This window comes from Orcinus orca, chromosome 11 (assembly GCF_937001465.1).
Source record: "Orcinus orca chromosome 11, mOrcOrc1.1, whole genome shotgun sequence".
Lineage (NCBI taxonomy): Eukaryota > Metazoa > Chordata > Mammalia > Artiodactyla > Delphinidae > Orcinus > Orcinus orca.
The window spans coordinates 64,041,850-64,055,491 of record NC_064569.1 but is presented as its reverse complement, the minus strand read 5'-3'; the positions used below and the strand labels follow the sequence as shown (position 1 = coordinate 64,055,491).

Genomic DNA, 13,642 nt, shown 5'->3' with positions numbered 1-13,642 from the left:
CCCGGACCGGGGCACGAACCCACGTCCCCTGCATCAGCAGGTGGACTCTCAACCACTGTGCCACCAGGGAAGCCCTCACATATATTTTTCACATTAAGTGGTAGGAGTTTTCTTTCTGAAGGATTTCTTCCCACAACCAATTCCTAGTGGTCTGATCTGGCCCTGATGCTCCAATATTTAGCTCGAGCTACCACCTACACATAGTCCTTTAGGCATTGCATCCCATCCCACTCATCTCCATCTGATCTGCCCTGGATGCACTGAATCCGCCATCCTCTTTTGGTTAGGGAGTAAGAAGAGTGATGACACATATATGCCCCTATTTTCTTGCTTTTCCAGACTTCTCCACAGTCTACCTTGCTGTACAAAGGCTCGGTTGATTTGATGGCTTTGTCTATGGAAGGGATGGAAATGGGGAGGTTGGGGATGGCAATCAAAGGAGGGTGGAGTCTTATAAGAAGAGACATAAGAGAGATGATCTTTCTCTCTGCCATGTGAAGATACAATGAGGAGAGTTGTAAATGAAGAAGAGAGCCTTCCCTAATAACCCAACCATGCTGTTACCCTGATCTCTAACTTTCAGCCTCCAGAACTGTGAGAAATAAATGTTTGTTATTTACGCCACCCAGTCTGTGGTATTCTGTTATAGCAGAGCCCTACCTGTCTGTCTGTCTATCTATCTCCAGACTAAGATAGCTCTCTTCCCACTAAACTCTCCCTTGGTCCCCTCTTTTTCTCTCTGACCATTACTGATACTTCTTTATTTTCTCCTCTCCCTTCATCTGCCCCAAGACTCTCGAGTGTAATCACATTTGATATTATTTTAGCACACATTTAATAGGATTTTTCTCTACACTACTTTTCTCAGACACCCTGCAGTACAACCTTATGATTTCAATATTACTGCCACCTCAGTTAAACAGCTTCTGGCCACAGAGTCTGGCACTGGAATGTAATGTTTTCACCAACACTGGTGTCCCTGGCGCAGTTTCAACATGTAGAGATACATTCCCAAAAAAGGACATAGAGTAACCTTGGAGGAAGACTTTGGAACTAAGTATGAAATTCAGTAAGTTGTTTTCCTTCAATTATAGGGACACCATGTTGGGTGAGCTTTGCAGAAACGTAAGTGCAGCCCACATGCTGTACTATAAGGTCATAACTATAACTCCCTCGGCTCTTTTATCCTTGGGACAGAAACCTACTGAGCTCATTACCTCCCCTGTTGGCCTGTTCTTGTGTCATGAGTCCAGCCTGATTTGGGGCCATCTTTGATTCCTCCTTTTCCACCTCCCATGAAGAGTGAGCCACCACATCCTGCCAACTTCCCTTCACCTTGTCACACTTGTTGGTTCTCTCTAACTTGTTGCCACATCTCGAGATCAGAAATCCAATCTCTCTTGCTACCATGCCATCAACACCAAACTAGTCTTCTTATAATTGCTAAAATGACATTTGATCACACTAGCTCCCTCATTAAAAGCCTTTAATGACTTGCCAACGTAAAAAATCTCCAAACTCTACCATAGCATTCACAGCCCATCCTAACTTCCTCATCTCATTTCCACAAACCCTGTGCTCCACTCCTGGTCGATACTCACTCGTCCTCACAGAGAACTGAATGCCCGTCTTTGAACTGCCTGTCCTTTAGCCTGAGATGCCTTCTTTTCCCATTGTAAATGTGATTTAAAAGTCACCTCCTCCCTGAAGATTTTACTGATGATTTTCTCAGTCAGAACCTTCAGACAAACCTTTGTCTGCCCTGCAGCATTTTCTTTTGTACTATTGCAAAGCATACATCTCTTTCTTTTCTGGTATTGGAGGACTTCTGTGGTTATCTAATAACATAAAAACAATATTCTTGTGGGAAAATGTGTTTTGAATTCAGAACTATTGGCTTCAGGATGAACTCTGGGAAGACTATCTCCTTGTAACAAGGGGGATCCTTCCATTACTATTCCATACTCTACTTTAATACCCAAGAACACTGTCACCCCCTTCTTCCCTTAGGCAGTTCTAATGTCCAATTATTCTAACTTCATAGAAATAGAATTGCAAAACAGCTGGCTGTAAGCAATGATCCTTTTGTGTGAGATATAAAGGGGCCACTAAAGGCTTTTTGTATTTACAATGAGAACTAGAAAGCAGCAGTTCAAAGCCGAATAATGCAAGATGCCTGCAGTTTTCATCTTGACAATTTTGCATAATTATACTGTCTTCTTTCTTAACTACCACAGTGACCGTGGGCCCTTGTAACCATGGCCTTTCCATTTCAACCAAAGACTTGTTATGAAACAGCCTCATTTCAGTTGTTTTGTTCAATCCCTTCTGAGCCAGTACCCAGCTTCTGAGTAACTTTAGGTATCATTCCTTTCACCTTCCCGCTCCCCCCGGCCCACCCCATGGATAATGTTCAGTAAATTTCAACTTATCGTGTTGGAAGAGGAAAGTAGCACTTTTATCAAGTAAGGTCCCAAATTTCAAGTGACTGAAAACTCATTTCAGTCCACCCACCACATATGGTGGAAAAGTCCAGAAGTAGGGCTGTGTGGCAAAGATTGATTGTCCCCTAAAATCCTTTTCTCCCTTCTTTTTATTTTTAAAAGATGTATAAAATTTATTTATTGTTTTTGGCTGGGCGGTGCAGCTTACGGGATGTTAGTTCCTCCACCAGGGATTGAACCCGGGCCCTTGGCAGTGAGAGCATGGAGTCCTAACCACTAGACTGCCAGGGAATTCTCTCCCCTCCTTTTTTTTTTTAGCAATGAAACTCCTAAGTTTTACCTGGGCACCATTTCATCCAGCTAGAAATATTTCTCCCAGACTCTCTTACAACTCAGTATGGCCAAATAAGTGACTTTGGCTATTGGAAGTGAATGGAAGTGTTGTGTGTGAACTCCATAGCATATCTTTAAAACAGTGGCTCTCAATGGAGGGGCTATTTCATCCCCCAGACATTTTGCAATGTCTGGGGAGATTTTTGATTGTCATAACTTGGGGAGATGATATGGGCCTTAAGTGGGTAGAGGCCAGGGATTCTGCTAAACATCCTACAATGTATAGGACAGCTCTTAACAGTAAAGAATCATCACCTCCAAAATATCCATAGAGCTAAAATTGGTAAATCCTACCTTAAAATAAGCTTCACGCCCTCCACTTTATATTTCTTTTTTCTTGCAGCTGAAACATGGATGATATGGGAGGGCAGTGAACCAGCTTTTACCTTGCAACATGAAGTCGGTACTCCAGGGGAACAGGACAACAAGGTAGGAAGGTCTTGGGTTCCTAAATGACCTCACAGCCCCAAACTGCCTACCAGTCTTGCCCACCCACCCACCTATGGACATGAGGGAGATAAAGAATTTCAAACAGCAATTGTATCTTTTGGAGTCTCTTTGTTACAGCAGTTCAATCTGCTCCCTATTTAATACAGAGTCAACAATACCACGGTCCCAGGTTTGCCTGCGTCTCTACTGTTTTCTACAGAGTCCTCTGCAAATTCCACACGGTGGCCTCCCCAAGATATCCTAGGCTTTTCTCTTAAGGATGTAGATGACTGTACCAGCTTCAAGTCTCATATCATCACACTATACCATCCAAAGGAAAGAGAATCTACATCAGAATTCCCAGGAAAAGTCCCAAGTTCACTCTGATTGGACAAACATAGATGAAATGTCAACCCTGTATTAATCCCTGTGTTGAAGATGATGTGATGAGCTAAGACTGGCTTAGTCCTGGGTCATGTGCCCATCCCCAAACCAATCAGGAGTGCCAGGAATCCTACCTTTGGAGTTGGGTGTAGGTGCAACTCTAGCCTAAGTACAAGGCTCAGAATAGAAGAAAATGGTAGTTCCTCAAACAGGAGTTAGAAGGCCCTTACCAAGAATGCTGGGAATAGAAGTTGGGAGGCAACCAACCAATGTTTATAGAGTTTCTCAACCTAGGGTCTTGAGGATTCCATCTCTGTCTAAACTTGAAAGTGTGCATACACTTATTTTCAGAGAGCCATTCCTTTCCACTTGAGATCAAATTCCTAGGAATGAGCCATTAAGCGCTTGTAAAAAGTGGTCCATGACATGAAACTTACTTTTTTTCCTAGGGGAATGCAGAAAAGTATATGTTTGTATATCTTACAGTAGACAGATAGATCTAATTATCATTGAATTAAACTGCCATATCAGTATTACCAAAAAAAAAGTGGTCTAGCAGTAGCAGAGACAGCAGAGTTAAAACATGGCAGATTTAGGATTTAGAGTTTCCTTGCCAGCTGCGGCTTTTTCTTGTACACTGACGGAGTATTTCGTCAGTAAGCCAATCATTAAACAGTATACAAATAAATAGTAATAGGGTTCACAGAGCAGACAATTTCCATTTCCATCACTGGCAGTTACAACACATTTACTTGCGGGGGTCTTTATAAATAATTTACAAGTACTTAGAGAAGACTACATTGAAAAACTTATGTGTCTTTATAGTTTAAAATGCTCCCTGTAATGTTATAGTAAGGATGCAGCATTAAAAATATATTCCAGGAAAATTTTCCTCTGAGCCCACAATTTAAAAATGAATTTACATTAGTTAAGTTCAGTGTTTGCTAGAAGAAAACAACATGACACAAGTGACTGCCACAGAGAAAAGCAACCTCATTGTAGTGAGACATTATAAAATAGCAAAGGCTGATTTAGCTCATTAATGGCAGCAGAGTGCTTTGATGAGACAAATACATAAGTGCAAAATGCTATTGTTATGAATTAAGTGGAAAGCATTTTTGGTCGTGGTAGAGGAAGCCACTGAATTCCAACAGTCATTTTTGTTGTTGCCAAAGTGGACTGTACGTGACCGCCAGCCTCTTGACTAAAAGTGTGGGAATGCATGAACAAAACCTAGGGAGTAGGACTACAGCCAAGAAAGATTTTCCAGATGTGGTGCGTTTATGGGCAAGTAAAAGAACAGTGTGAGGGTTTGAGCTCCACCCTTGGTAGAGAAAGGGGTTCACTGTGTTTGCAAAACCCAAATCTTTCCTTTTCAGTATTGAAGGTGAAATTCTTCATCTGTAATTCAACCCTCTTCTTCCTGAACTTTGGAAAATCTTTTGGGAAGGGCAAACACATGAGACTAGGAACCGTAGTAATTATGTTTGATTCTTTCTGGATGACAACAAAAAGTTTCATGGAATGACCATGTATAAACCGTTTGTATGAGCTGATTGGAAAAACAAAAACAGTCCAAGGATTCAGCAAAGCAAACAAAATTGCAAACAGCAAATTTGACTTTTTTCTTTTTCTTTTTTTGGACATTTGGGCTTAGCCTCTTATTTATGCCAGATGAAAGATCACTAGTAAGATACTTTCTTCCTTTCTTTCTTTCCTCCTTTTTTTTTTTTTTTTTTAACAATTATTAGACATTTCTACTTGATGAGATAACATTGGTAACTGGATAACATTGCTGGGATTTTTTTTTTTTTTTTTTTGCGATACGCGGGCCTCTCACTGCTGTGGCCTCTCCCGTTGCGGAGCACAGGCTCCGGACGCGCAGGCTCAGCAGCCATGGCTCACAGGCGCAGCCACTCCGCGGCATGTGGGATCTTCCCGGACCGGGGCACGAACCCGTGTCCCCTGCAACGGCAGGCGGACTCTCAACCACGGCGCCACCAGGGAAGCCCCTATTGCTGGGATTTTTAAGCACATGTAATATGGCAATAAATGGATGCTACTCCTTATCCACATAGAGAAGGTTTCCAGGCAGTTCAGCCTGAGTTCAAAACAAAAACAATGTGAGAATAGAGATGCTCTTACACTTAGTATGACTGAACAGGGTTTGTGCTCTGGTGGGGTTACTTCAGCTTCACCCAGTTCTCACATTGGTTCAGCCAGAATGGATTTCACTCTCATTAACTCCCTATTCCTTGCATGCACTTGCTTTAAAATATCTATGTGTCTTCTAGACATTTTGCAGTCCAAATATTAGAAAGTTTATGGACTGAGCCTGTCTAAGGATAATGGAGGGAGAGATTTGGAAATGTTTCCATAGGGAGTGGAGGAATTCCTCTCCATGTCCTCACTTTGAATTGCTTCTAGAACTTGTCAAGTGCCTGGGTCTGTCTCCTAGGGAGCGGGGGAACGGCCCCTACATTTTCTTCATTGGAAATGTCTCACTGCTTCTTTCTCTTCTTGAGAAAGGAGATGAATTCATGATCTCAGGAAGGTTTCTTTTTCCTTGCTGTCCCCCTCCTGCCTTTAAGTGACATCGTTAAGCATGCCGACCTGGAATAGGATGAACAAAGTGGCTTTCATTTTCTTCTACAAAGGAGATAATGGTTTTTAAGACTCATAATATTGCTGATAACTCATACTTTCCACCTTTGGTTTGAGATTTCACAGTATGAATAATGCATGCCCTATTTTAAAGACACAGAACTTTGAACACCATGGTTGGCTTGTTATTAAGTTTCTTTATGTAAATATTGATTTCCTTTATCCTTCTAGAGAGGTATTTTATTTTGGTTCATTGATGGCCAAATATGGTTCTATTTTATAAAGCTGTGAAACTCTGTTCGAAATCAGCTGGTGCTCTGCATGTCAGGAAGATAAGTAGCTTTGCAAGAGAGATCAACTTCTACCTTGGTAATCTGGTTTTCTTACAATACTGTAAGGAGAAAATAAACTATGACTTCAATCTTATACTGCATATAGGAAAATGACAAGGAGTAATATAATTCTGTGGTGATTTTACTGCTTTTGATGAAGCAAATTTGTGATTAAAGTCAATCACAGCATATCAGTATTTCAGACCTCAGTAAAAACTCACAATAATATTATTGTACATACTGATTTCTATGGAATTGACAACACCTAAGATTCTTCGTCCCTAAATCTGGGAGACGTGAGAGTTGGGGTGTTAGAGTTAGTCAAACTCTTTATATAGAATATTTGGTTTCTGCGGATCAGTTTAATTCTTTGCAAGATTCCAGAGCCACACACTAAAAATAGCCACGGAGATGGCCCAGAGGTATAAATGTTAGGGCTGCTCTTATTTTCCCCACATTTGACATTTTCTTTTTAATTGTTTACTCTTTTTATATATATATAAATTTATTTATTTTATTTATTTTATTTTTGGCTGCATTGGGTCTTGGTTACTGTGCGCTGGCTTCCTCTAGTTGTGGCGAGCGGGGCCTGCTCTTCATTGTGGTGCGCGGGCTTCTCATTGCGGTGGCTTCTCTTGTTGCGGAGCGCAGGTGCTAGGCGCATGGGCTTCAGTAGTTGTGGTGCATGGGCTCAGTAGTTGTGGCTCGCGGGCTCTAGAGCGCAGGCTCAGTAGTCATGGCACACGGGCTTAGTTGCTCCACGGCATGTGGGATCTTCCTGGACCAGGGCTCGAACTCATGTCCCCTGCACTGGCAGGCGGATTCTTAACAGCTGCACCACCAGGGATGTCCCTGACATTTTCTTGAATCATAGATATTCTACAGGCTGACATCTTTTACTTTGATGACTTTTGGTTTAATATAACTTAAGTGGTTATTCCATTTTTCTTGCTATTATTCCTTAGTTCTGTGGTACAGAATTCACTCATTGATGCATCCATTCATTTATTCATTCACCTGCTCAGTCTCTCATTTACTGAGTGCCTATTATGTGCCAGGCATTTATCTTTTAGCCAGTGTCCCATTCAATCTTGTACCCTCGTGCTTGACACAGAGCCTGGCACATGGTAGAATCCAGTAAATATTTGCTAAATGATTGCATCAGTCAGTGAGGTATAAATATCTGTTGAGCAAACTCTTAGGGAAGAGAGTGAGGGGATACAGAAAACTATAGAACCCAGTTTGTTCTTCAAAGAGCTCACATTTGGGTGGGAGGAGAAGACAGAAATTCCTGAAAAGTTAAGTTTAAATCAACTCACATCTTTTGTATTAGGAAAGATAGCGTGAGACAGTGTATGTTTTCTTGCTAAATGATTTGTATGGCAATGACAGTGAGAGGAATTCGGAGCAGATGGACACCCTTCACTCGGTTGGAAACGCTTAGTTTGAATTCAAGGCTCTACACTTAGGGAGTCCAAATGAATGTCACAAAGAGAGAAGTAACCTTTCGTTAGTTCTAAACAAGACCAGCTCTTATGTCCTCTTTTCATTCCACCTCCACATATAGATGTACAATTTCACAAAACACCATACAGTGATATTTGGATGGTGTTTCTGCTTGTGTAGAGAAGAAAAGAGGTCACGAGATGGATTGCCTTTCTTTGAACTTGTTTTATTTCCCTTGGCCTTTTCCAGCCTTCCCGAGCATAATGGAATTTCATGGTTGCCCTAAAGTGATTTTCATAAATAGGCAACCCCTACATCTTAAGGCGGTTTAAATGAAATGGAATTTTGTGTGGTATGCAGGATTTTATAAATAATAGGATACATATATGCCTGCCTGTAACATTTGCAGGGCCCAGGTTAAAACTTCAAATGCAAGTCCATATACCATATGTCTAAATTGTTAAATGTTATAAACTAGAACACAAACTGTTAAAATGTGTAGTTTCTATTCTCATATCTTAACACATAATAACCAGGAAGTCCAGCTTTAAATCAAGAGCTCTCAGACTCCTTGGGGTTCAGCAATGGAAACGGCCCCCTTTTTCTCCTCGCTAAACTCCCACGCACACCATAAGAAGTTTCACATACACCCACGGGGACACCCCAGCCTGCATGTGTCCAAAAACTGCTCTTTAGCCGTGGGGTATGCACTTGCCTTCAGGCAGTCATATCTGGGGGAAAAAAAAGCTTCAAAGACCTCGTGAATAAACTTGAGATCATTTTGGCAGGGAGCATTGGATCTGAGGTACCCAGAGCCCGGTCTAGAATGGAGAGTTGGGTGCAGCCCCTGGATGAGCGTGTTCTGTTCTGCTGGTCTTGAGGATTCTTCATCCCCTGGAAGGGTAGATAGAGGAGGACCGCAGTAGGATCTCTAAACTCTGGGTTCCAGGGCACGGTCCCTTCTTGCCCACATCTAAGGCCTGTACTGCATATTCTTTCCGATTGAAAAAAAATTCTTAGCAGGCACTTTATTTTTCACTCTTTGTATTTTATCTCACTTATTCTTCATGGCCACCCCGAGAGAGAGGTTTCATTACCTCCATTTTAAAGCTGAGGGACCTGAGACTAAGTGACGGGTCCGTGGTCAGACAGTTAATATCAGTGATTATAGAAACCCTGCGACTTTGAACATTCATCCTAATCTAACATTCAGAAACTTGATCAGTTTTAGACTCTATACATTGTGCAAGGAAGGATGATTAAAACATGATATAACTCCTTACATGGTTTTCAATCCGGTAATTATACTGTAAGTTTAATGTTCACATTTCTTAACTAGACTAACAGACCCTGAATGGTCTGGCTCCTACCTACCTCTTCAGTTTCGTCTCTCAGGGTACTCCCCCTGCTGCTCCAGCCCTTTCAGCACCTTGAATACACTGTGTTTCATCCCTCTTTGGGGCCACATGCCTGAAATGCCTCCTCTTCACGCCCCTACCCTATACCTCTGTAATGAAGCTCAGCTCTGTATCATTTCTTCGTGGAAACTTTTTGACTGTCCATTTTAAAGCAGCTTCTCTTTTTATAATCTTCATTAAGGATGGCTATCAATCACTAAAAGGATGGCAAATGGGACTTGGTGAAAACAGCCCATTTACCCAATAACCCTTTCCCCAAGCTTCTCATCGGAAACACTCTAACAGGTGCTGCTCTGGATTGAATAGAACTTGACAGAAATGACCAGCTGGAATAACTGTAGTGAGCACATCTCATGATTTGCGTCAGATCACTAGCAATGTAGGACATGAGTTTTCTTAGAGCAGAGGGAATAAAGTCATGAACTCCTTTTGGAGAAAAGCTATTCCATATCATCCTTCAGAAGATTTTGCCTTGTTTGTAAAGCAAGTTTATCTAGCAAAAGGCCATGAGATATGTTTTTTCCCTTGAATAACCACTTGTGGTATGGATGAGGTTAGAACATTCTGTTCTCATTCTTCCCAGTTTAGCATCAGGGTGGGAAGGATGGCGAGTGTTAAACGTTAAGAACTGTCATCTCCAGGAGTGAAGATTAGGCACAAAGCAAATATTCTAATGCAAGTTCATGATTTGCCTGGAAAGGCCATCCCAGAGGATGCAGAGTGAATTAATTTAGTGGCATTGCTGGGCAGAGTCAGAGGTCTGATTCTGAATCTTTTTGGAAATATTCTGGATGGTTTGGATACAAGCCTAGATTCAAAAGGGTTAATTCTTACCAAGCAGCGCTGGATGTGCAGATACTTCAAACAACTCACAACTTGTTACTTCATCTGAAAGCCATTTTAAAGGGACAGTTAAATATCTTTATTGAATAAATGAATAAGAGGGAAGACATTATGTTCTAAGACCATTTACGGTCTCTGAATTAAGTAGAAGATCTCTCTGTGTTTTTAATGCCTCTTTTAGGACATGGCATAAATGAGTCAAAGGCCATATACCAATAAGCAATGTTAATGCTTTTTCGGTAAAACCGTTCCTAACAACTCTGTTAGATGGAGAGAAGTCAACATTTTACAGGATCCATTTGAATAATATAGTGCTAGATTTTAGGAGATAAAATTTAGCTAAGGAATTATTCATTAAACTATCAGTGTATTTCCCTCTCAAAAATATTGAAAGAGAAAGAGTTATATTTAGTCAAATGGAAGAAAATTTTCTTACACTGGCATTTTCAACATGGCAGTCAGAACAGTCCAAAGAACTTAATTAGGTAACTAATATGAATTTCATATTTGCCCTCAGTTCAGAGTGATGCGATTTCAGGCATAAGGACAGGTCTACAGTACAAAAATTGAAAATAGGGCCTGAATGAGTTAATTGACCTTGACTCAAGATCCTCTCTGAAAACAGACTTACTGCATATTGCTTAAAAAAAGGAGATCCCTACATAATCTTGCTGAACATGAGCAGATGAAAACTGAGTTGGAATGTAAAAAGGTTTTGGAAGTTCCTGGAGGGCAAATTATACGATGGGTCAGGTTTATTGAACATTCATTATGTGTCCAATGCTTTGCAGGATGATCTGAGAAGATGGTGGGAAATATGGACACGTTGTTATTACCTTGGAGGAAGCTACAATGAGTGAAGTTTAACCTGAAAACCTAAGAACAAATATTAAATTTGGAAATTTAGGTCTATTGGTCCTATTTTGGGTAATGCTTGGTTTACGTTGTTTTTTCCTGTGTCTTTGATCGTAATAAAGTTTTAATATTTATCACTGGAATTTTTTAAGGTCCACATTAAAGTAGTACCAAAAATTTCTCCAAAAAAAAAAAAAAGACAGATGAAGCATTAATGATAATGACAATGATAATGATTAATGAAAAACATTTAAACTTAAAAACTTAAAAAGTCCAATCTGCCTATAATCACAAACACTAGTTTCACAGAAGAATGGGAGACCAAATAGAGTTAGAACGCAGACTTTGTGGCATAATTCTGAGGAAATCAAAATAGCAGCTCTAAGTTTATTTGGGAACTATTAACAATCAATCAATTGGTTTGTAAAAATCAATCCTCACCAATCACCTGTCAGCCACACTCCAGCACCCCTAGAAAATCCTCAAAAAACAGAGCCTGAACAAGAAAAAGAAACTGGGCAAATGGAAACTATGTTAACACTGATGAGAAATCAATACAACCATGGCCATGAATTTCAAATTGTAGGAAGAGAGAAGATGTCTATATGCTTATTCCTGCTGTGGTTTTTACTGCCTTCTTTGCTCTTAAAGTGCTTAAGCACAACTGCCGTTCCACAAAAATGTAAATCCTAATTATGGACAAATCTACACCAAACACACACACACACACACGCGCGCGCGCACGCACACACATAATACATCACATCTACGGCATTCGTTTGTAAAGGCACTTCCAGGGAACAAGCATCATTCCTTTGTAAGGCTCTCTCTGTGGTTATTTGTTTTCTGGCAATGCAGAAATTCCTCTAAATAGGTCATCATAATACTGATAATCATCTCCAAGGTAACCAGCTTTCAAGGCAACTGGCTGAGAATTACATTTCTGGGTGGGGGAAATTACATTAGAGACATGGTAGTGACACAAGAAGATGCAATCTAGTGCCGTTGAAATTCCCTTTATCAAATATTCTCAAAGCATTTATCAAATATTCTCCTCATAATCTGAATTAAGTATGATTTATTTGGGAGACATTTGTAGGTAATGCTCAGTCTCTTACTGTACAATAAAAGGCACAAGTGTTTGGTTATTTCTTTGACTGTGTAGGTTCAGCAAATAGGTCTAGGTGCTTGGGGTTTCTCATGCTAACCCAGAGCCCATATCTTAGCGCAAGTCTAGAGATAGGTATTTATTCTCACTTCCTGTCTGTGCCTGCTACTAACTGTGTAGGCGTTTGACATACTCAGAAGAGAGATTGGATTCTTATGGGATTGTGCAAGAAGAATCTTGAGCATAAGGTGTCATGAAATTGAAGAGCTCTTCTGACAAATGTGTTCCCTAGATATGAAGGAATCCAGAATAACCAACTTCTTACAAGTGCTCTCAAGTTTAAGTCCTTGAAATGTATTTTAGCCAAGAGGAGCTGGCACACAACCCAACCAAACCACTTCAGCTTGATTTCTTTTTTTAAATCTGAGTCTTCAAGTATTCAATACTTGAATAATTATGAGGAAGGAGCTATTCATGGTAATTTTATATTTGCAGACCACAGATAGGATATTTAGTTAAGAGTTAAAAGAACAAGTTGAGGCCTCCAGCTGAAGGTGATAGAGTGAAAACAGGTCATAGAATCTTCCATTTTTCTCTCACAACTAAAAAAGTGAACGCCAACCCCAAGAAACACTAGCTCTCTCCTTCCAAACAACAAACCAGCTACCAAATTAAGGCAAGGAGTGCCCCTTACTAGTATGGACACCGAAACAAAACAGAACATGGGCATGTACACACGCAAGCAAAATGCAGGCCAGGAAAAGAGAAGATTCTGGAGTGACACAGTGTAGCTCCTAACCTTGACCTTCCTCCCTGCCCCTCTGAAGCTTCACTGGCGAATTTGATGAATTTTAAGGCTTCATTATTGCCCTCAGATCTACAGAAAATTGAACTGAATGACTATCCTTATTTTTTTTTCCTCTCTTTTGACTAAGGGGTGGTGGAATGGCCATTAGGCAGAAGTGGGCAGCTTCTTTTGGATACCACGTTGTATCAGTCAAGATACCACAATGAATATAAACTCACAAGAAAGGGGATTTTTGTCTCATTTGTTTCCAGTGCCTAGATTAGAATAGTGCCTAGTAGAGAATAGGTACTCGATAAAAATGTGTTGAATGATTGTGGAGAAAAAAATCCCAGAGTGTCCCCCTTCAGGGTGGATATGAGTCCTGACTGTAGGGAGGGGTTAAAACTTAGTTCAAAACGCCTATCAAATCCCAGAGAGAGCAGAGTCCAGAGTTCTAATTCACACAGATGTCACACAGCTTCCCTTCAGTCTAATTCACACAGATGTCACATAGTCTTCCCCTCCAGTCCCCACAGGAAAGTGGGTGGTATTCAATACCAAGTTCTCAAACCATAGCTCAGTGTGGAAACAAGTCAGAG

At 40.7% G+C, this 13,642-nt stretch overlaps 1 protein-coding gene and 1 long non-coding RNA gene across 6 annotated transcripts in view; one reads left to right on the top strand and one right to left on the bottom strand.

The window, feature by feature from the left end:
• Nucleotides 1-13,642, bottom strand: part of SYT1 (synaptotagmin 1) — a 540,189-nt gene that overhangs the window by 15,441 nt on the left and 511,106 nt on the right. The gene's annotated exons all lie outside the window — the stretch shown is intronic.
• LOC117201967 (uncharacterized) overlaps nucleotides 1-13,642 on the top strand; it is a 34,711-nt gene that overhangs the window by 17,644 nt on the left and 3,425 nt on the right. For all 3 annotated transcript variants that reach the window (XR_007470354.1, XR_007470353.1, XR_004484119.2), the window contains one exon: nucleotides 3,181-3,266. This is a non-coding gene — a long non-coding RNA (uncharacterized LOC117201967). The remainder of the gene's footprint in view (nucleotides 1-3,180; nucleotides 3,267-13,642) is intronic.